The sequence below is a fragment of the Ambystoma mexicanum genome, chromosome 5p, assembly GCF_040938575.1.
Source record: "Ambystoma mexicanum isolate Mex_15411 chromosome 5p, UKY_AmexF1_1, whole genome shotgun sequence".
Lineage (NCBI taxonomy): Eukaryota > Metazoa > Chordata > Amphibia > Caudata > Ambystomatidae > Ambystoma > Ambystoma mexicanum.
In genome coordinates, this window is record NC_090930.1 from 387694796 (window position 1) to 387702059 (window position 7264).

Here is a 7264-nt window from a genome sequence, read left to right on the forward strand (position 1 = left end):
AAACAGCTGTTGGACCCCTCCCCTCTGTTCAGCAGAATCACTGCATCTGATAGAGTGTGGCATAACTCCAAAAAGGACACTGTGCCACATCCTGGGCTCCTTCCCTTGCAAGTGCAGGCAGGGCACTCTTCAATCTTAAATGTTGTTTCTAGAAACAGACAATCTTAGCCATAGTGTTGTTTTGTGCAGCCCCCACCCTTCCCGTGGAGAATCTTGCTAGGTCACTTAAATCACATTAGATCGCGTTTGCTACCAAACCAGGGTGTACCTTTAAGACTCCAATGTGCTTTGAGGGTCCTCGAGTAGAAGGGACCAGGATGGTTTCATTTTCCTTTTGGCAAGGAATTATGTGTAAAAGGTATATGACGCTTTGGCAGTCAGAAATTAAGCTCTGTTCACAACATCCCTAATAAGAAAATGTGCCCCCAACCAGCCCAGCCCACCTCCTACGACCAAGTACACAACTGCACTTTGTGGCTGAATTCATGTGTATTTCTTAGATCAAAGATTTACATTCATTAAAAGGTTTCCTTGTAAACCTTATATTTATGGGGACCTCCAACTCATGTCTCTGAGGCCCATGTGACATGTGTCCAGTGAATTGCCGACGTTCTACACTCTGGCTTAGTGTTACATGTGTAAATGTTGCTATTGGCTAAGAATGGATCCATTATTTGCCATAGAAAATTGTTCCATGTGACTTTGGCTTAGATCCCACTGTATAATTAGTCGAAATGTATCACAGTTGTCTACATGAATTAAACATGTTCAATGCTCAGTGTAAAAACTAACCTCTTACAGATGGATTTGAGTACAATACCAATGTCAAATGTTGCCCAAATTCAACGATGTAGTGTGTTATCACTTCCGTGTTTGTCCACTTTGGATGGGGATTTCACTGACATCCCAGATTTTACCTTGGTTTGCTCTTGAGTATGCTTGTCTTAATAAAGTATTTATTTGCGTTTCCTTTATACATAAAAAGACTGTGTCTGATATGTGTGTCCTTGTTTGACCTTTTTGTGTGCCTTAGAATATGACCAATCATAAGCTTCCTAATATTCTTGTTTTTTGCTGCTCCACCACATACCCCATGCATCTGGTTCTGAAACCAAAATTAATCTTGTTCATGGGACACTTTGAGGCAGCATACATAATGTCCTTCAGCAAATAGGAATAACATGGCAAACAATTAATAAATACATAGTTGACATGTTGGTAATATGCGAGGATGATCTGAAACAATTCATACAATACCGCAACCAAAGCAGATGCAAGATAAGTATGATAAAACAACATAGCAAAAGTAGTACACACTTATTAGAGCTAAAAATGTAAATCCGAAATAATTAACTACATATTACGACCTACAGAAAGACCACAGAAGTTATTCTACTGTTTTTGCCTCTACTTGTGTCCTTATATGTAGCATACCAACGGGAGAGTTTATTCGTACCTCCAGGAATTGCATTGAAGGGAATGAAAGAATTAGGAAGTTCAATTTAATATCACAACGATTCAGAAATAGAGGATGCAACACACAGAAAATCTCAATAGCACAAAACAAAGCACTAACTAAAACTAGAAAGCATTTACTTGCACCTAAATCAAAAACCGGATAATGCAAAGATAGTCTAGTTCATCACACAATACAGTCAAGAAAACAAATGAGGGTATTTAATTTTGGCCAAACACTAGCATTTATTACAACTTGACCAACTTGACAAGGATTTGGCAGAATACATTAACTTTAAACCCAGCATTGTCTACACCAGGGCACCATCGCTCTTCACAATACTGATTCCAAGCCATACGATTAGCACCAAAAAAAGGAATGCTACTTGCTCAGTGCCAAGCAAGATCTTGCAGGTTTCTATAAATGTGGTAATTGCACAATGTGCAAACATGCTATGAACAATGTTTAGTCAGTCAAATCATGTGGTCCATAAATACATGTGAACACATTTCTTAATTGCAGAAGTAATTCTTTGGTGTACTAAGTCAGATGTGTATGTAATAAGATGCATGTAGGTAGCACCGTACGAGAATTAAAATATCAGATCAGAGAATAGCGTAACTCCATCGGGTGCCAAGACCAGAAAATGCTGCTTTGAAATCATTGGCAGAAACACCATCAGAATCACGAGAAAGGTGTGATCAGGTCATTGGCCATAGACTAAGTTCCTGCTTCAATCCGAGATGGGAACAGATAACGTGAGCTACTAAGACTAGAAGCAAGATACATATGCCAACAACAGACGATGAACACAGGTCTGAACCTTGACCAGGAAATGCATGTTTTTCTATGAACAAGTTTATACATCTTATCTGGAAGTACATAGCACTATATAGGAGTCTTTAAAATAAGAGGGTGCATGAATGCAATTTGATTTTTTGACTGAGCATATATTTTCAAAAATGACTGACAGATATTGAAATATTTATATTGGCAATACTCCGATTCCATCATAAGGTATACACCCACAGACATGGCATCCAGTAGCCTTAATTTAGCTGCCTTGATGGAACTAAAGGGCTTGGGGAGGTCTTGTAAATTAGTGTCCATGTATCTTTCATGTCACTTATCGCAACATTATTTACAGAACAGTCGCACACAGAGTTTATACCAATATTGTGTGTACATCTTATTTCAGAGTTTATCGCACTATATTGGTATGCTTTTCAGAAATAAGCTAATGAATGAATGGCAATTTGATTATTTGACTAAGCAGATATTCTCAAACATTTTTGACATGGAAATTGAAATGTTCATATTAGTAATCCATCTGCTCAAACACAGGGTCTACACCCATAGATACGACATCCAACATTTTTAATTTGGCTGCCTTAATGGTACTACAAGGCTTGAATACAGGGATACTTAATTAAGCAATAGAACCTGAGCGTCGCTAGGGTTCTATTGCTATTAGTACCGCGGCCCGCAAAAAGTGAGTGACCAGGGCACTAAAAGCTTTTTTTTTGTCCCGAAACGCTGCAGCGTTTCGGGAGAATAAAAAAAGAAAATGGCCACCGCCATGGAAAGGGAAAACGGAGTTTTCTTTTTTAAAAAAAAGAAAAAAAAACGACGTACTCAAGTCCCCGGCAGGGGGCGAAGGCAGCCTCTCAGCCGCAGGGAGGTTGGGAGAGGGGATGGCTCCGCTCTGCGCCTCCACACGGCTGGGGGCTTCCCTCGTCCCCCGCCGGGGACAAAGGCCGTGGAATCCCGACGGAGGGATTCCCGGCCGGGTAGGGACCTGGCGAGAGCCAATCAGAATGCTTGTTGCATTCAGATTGTCTCTCGCTGGGTTACTAATGACTGTTAGTATATTGATCGCTTAATGAAGGATTGTTTTTGAATTGTAAAGCTACATTTTATTTATGTTCATACTAGCAGCCCAAAAGGAGAGGGTACCAGGAACAATTTTGACTTTACATATAGATGCAGTGATCACAAAAAGAGACTCCATCATTCTAACAAGTGCAGATGAAATGAGAATAAAATGGTGCATGCTACTATGTACAGACCCCACACTACCATTGAGAGAAATCTTTGATGAGCATTTATACACAGACACAGAATCAGAAGGGGAAATGCTGTTTAAAAATTGCATCACCTGGTAGTACAACACAGAGAGGTACCACAGACAATATTAGTTGAAACATCACAACCATCATGACTGCATGAGGACTTGACAACAGTGCCTAGTCGACTATGGGCAGACAACCCCCATGATGCTGGGTTATTACACAGCATAGGAGCAGTGGAAATCAAACTCAAGCCAGATGCAATGCTCCCCAGAGTGAAGAAATATCCACTGTCCAGAGTAGCAGATGAAGTAATATAGGACACCATTACAGCAATAATTTAAAATTGCATCATAGTACCATCCACTTCACCACACAACATGGCCAAATACCCTATGAAGAACACAAAAGGCTCATCATGGAGATCCATCCACAGGACTCTGAACAATATAGTAGAAACAGAGTATCCATTAGTTCCCAACCTAGCTTCAATACTGTGCAAAATCCCAGCAGAAGCAGTATATTTTACAATGATTGACTTCAAAAACACATTTTTCTCTATGCCATCCCAGTATCTTACTGTGTTTTCATGGTTTCATGGGGCAGACATAGGTACCAGCACACACGTTTATCACAGGGGTACTGTGAGCCCCATAGTTTCTTCAATAGGGTCCACCAGATGTAGATGTAAAATGCTGAATAGTAGGACCATCATAAGTCAACAAGTTAACACACTTGCACCAACATGAACAACCAGTCAAAGCACAGACACTCACTTGATATTTGTTTTGCTTGAGGTCGAAGAAAACATGCCAGTAGGTCAGATTACGGGACGCAATAAGACAATCAACATGACAGCTTTATGAGATGGTACAACCGAATGTCTCCCTGGAATTCGGAACTAAAGCCTACTTCCATTTATCATCATTGTTGAACGTGGTGTTTTCCCTGGTGTACCTTCATACCCCAGTGCTTTTAATCCTGGAAGAACATCTGTCAACCCGAAAGGCTAAACACCAGTCCCCTGCAGTGTCACCAACATTGCAAAAAACAGAACAGTTCACAGACACTTGCAAAAAGTGATCAATATACTTCAGCACAGAAGCAAACAAAGCCCCGGAGAATCCCCAAACAGACGAGGAAGAAATAATGCCAAAAATCAATGTTGCAAATAGAGGACCCAATAGGCCCACCGTTACCACTTTGATCACCACCCCAGATTCTAAAAACTACCTCGAATGCTATGTACATTCCACAGCATATGGGGATTGCAATTTCTAAGGATGGAGTGGTTGGGCTTATGCAAAAGGGAGAGGACATTTGAGAAACGTTAGCAAAGTCTGGGTCCCAAAAGATAAATATGATTGGTCAAGGGAACAGGAAATAAGGGACAAATGAGTACATGGGGAAATGTGTGTGGAATAAATGGAGGGAATGTTGGCATGAACGTCCAATGTCCCTAACACAATAGAAAATACAAACTAGGAAAGCCCCTAAAAAACGAGACTAAATCCAAACAGAAAGCCAGAAGCCTTGTCAATATAAACAACACACACACCCAAGATGAAGTTGACAAGAGAATAGACCCATCTCTGACACCCCTCCTGGATGTGAGATGGAAAGTAGCCAGCAATACACACAGACACACATATACTCTGAGTTCGGTATATGTAGGATGATGGCACAATAACAAACATGTAGGCAAACACAAGGCTTAACCAGACATACACACACTGAAGTACGCAGTGCAAAGACATGAGGAGGGCTTCAAGTAGTCATATTCTTTAGAAATACTAAAAGGTAGCAAATGCAAAACACAATACACACATACTATAGGTATGTAATGTAACAGTTGATTGACAGGCCACCCTCAACACAGAGAGTTCCTTCCCTCCACAATCTAGGTGTCACACAATACATGGTTTAGTGTCAGTCCTTTATTCAGCCCTCTTTCTGATTTCTTTTGATTCCTCCCGAGATACCAATGAACCAAGAACCAGGCCAGTGTACATGAAATATGTTTGTATTTATTTGGAGGCTATATGTATCACAAGCATGACTAAAAGATCTGGTTACTCAATGAGGAATTGGAATAGATTTTAGTGTTGTATTTGACCAACAGGAACACTTATTTATGATACTGTTGCTTAGATATCTAATGTCAACTGTTATAGTATGCAGTACATTCGTCAAAACATAGGAGTTGACCACATGAGGCTTGGAATAATTTTGTTCTTGTCAGAATGAATCCTTACATGTTAAACTAAAATAAACGCTCACTGTGAAACACTTTGAACTAGTAAACGCCCCTTTTGAAAATCTTTCCCTTGGATCCCTTGTACTCGCAATTGTTATGGAATGAATGGCTCTGTTTGGGTGCATTTTATCTTCTGTTGAGTGGGAGGTGATGCAGCACGAGGTGGAAGAGGAGACAGTGAATGAGAGACGGCAGGAAGTAGACAATGAAGAAGCAAAGCTGGAGGGTCACAGGCAGAGGTGTGTGTAGTTGTGGGAAAGTTCTGCAATAAGGAAGTGAGGCAGGCAGGAAGAATGAGCATTACACATTGGAATGTGCAAACATATTTATGGGAGGCATTCAACTATGTTTTGTATGCATGTGCCATTTACTGGTCCTGCCACCATGGTATCCTCTACAATGGTGCACTGGCTGCAACTGTCAGTAGGTCTGCAGATAATGTTAATTCCCCAAAATGATACAGCAATATCAATAGCAGTTTTGAGGACTGTGTTTTGGCTCCCCAACTCCCTGTAGTGGTAAGGTTGAATGTTTCGAGATCCATGAAAAGCTGGCATGATCAAATTTTCAGGCATGCAAGTAAACGCTGACTGCATTAAGGGGTGATGGTCAACCTGGGGGGAGCTGGAAGACACTGCTGTCCATGATGCTATGGGTAACATCTGCTTACTGCGAAGGGTCAGAAATGAGAGGCGGGCACAAAGTGGTAATGTTTTCAACATCAGACATCTTTATTGAAATAAAACCTAGGAAACTAAAGCTAAAGATGTGTATGTGTCTCATCAAAATTATGTACACTGTTCTTGTGTCCAAAATATTAATCTTCCTCCCATTAAAGATGAACAACTAACAGGGTAACGAATGTGTCTCTGATGTAGGTTTTGTAAAAAGCATTAAACAAATAAATACATTCAACAAAGTAATCATTGGATCCTGTGGGAGAATTTCCTTCCCCTGGATGTCTCAGGTAGGTTGGCAAAAGTGTCTCTTGAAGATAATGATTCCTTGAAGACGGCAACACATGTCTCTTTCAAATAATAATTTCTTGAGGATGGCAAACATGTCTCTTTCAAACAATCCCTTCTCAAGGATGGCAAAGGTGTCTCATTCAAAGAATCACTTCCTAAGCATAGGAAAATTGTCCCTTTCAAATAACCACTTTGCAAGGATGGAAACATTTGCTCTTTCAAAACTATCTAATTAAGGAGATCCTCCTAGCATACTCCCCTGCCAGGAAGCCTCTAGTAGATTTCACAGATTCCCTGGTGTACTCTCCTGCCAGGTATCTTTTCACAATATGAATTTGGCTATTTTATTTCAACTTGCCTGGTGCATTGATCAACAAGAACCTATTTTCTTATCTGCTTTCGACAGATGCCCTGGTATACTCTCCTACCAAGTATATGTCCACAATTTCAGCAGTCTCTGGATATAGTAAACAGATTTCCTGGTATACTTCCCTGACAGGAATTCCTTTCTGGG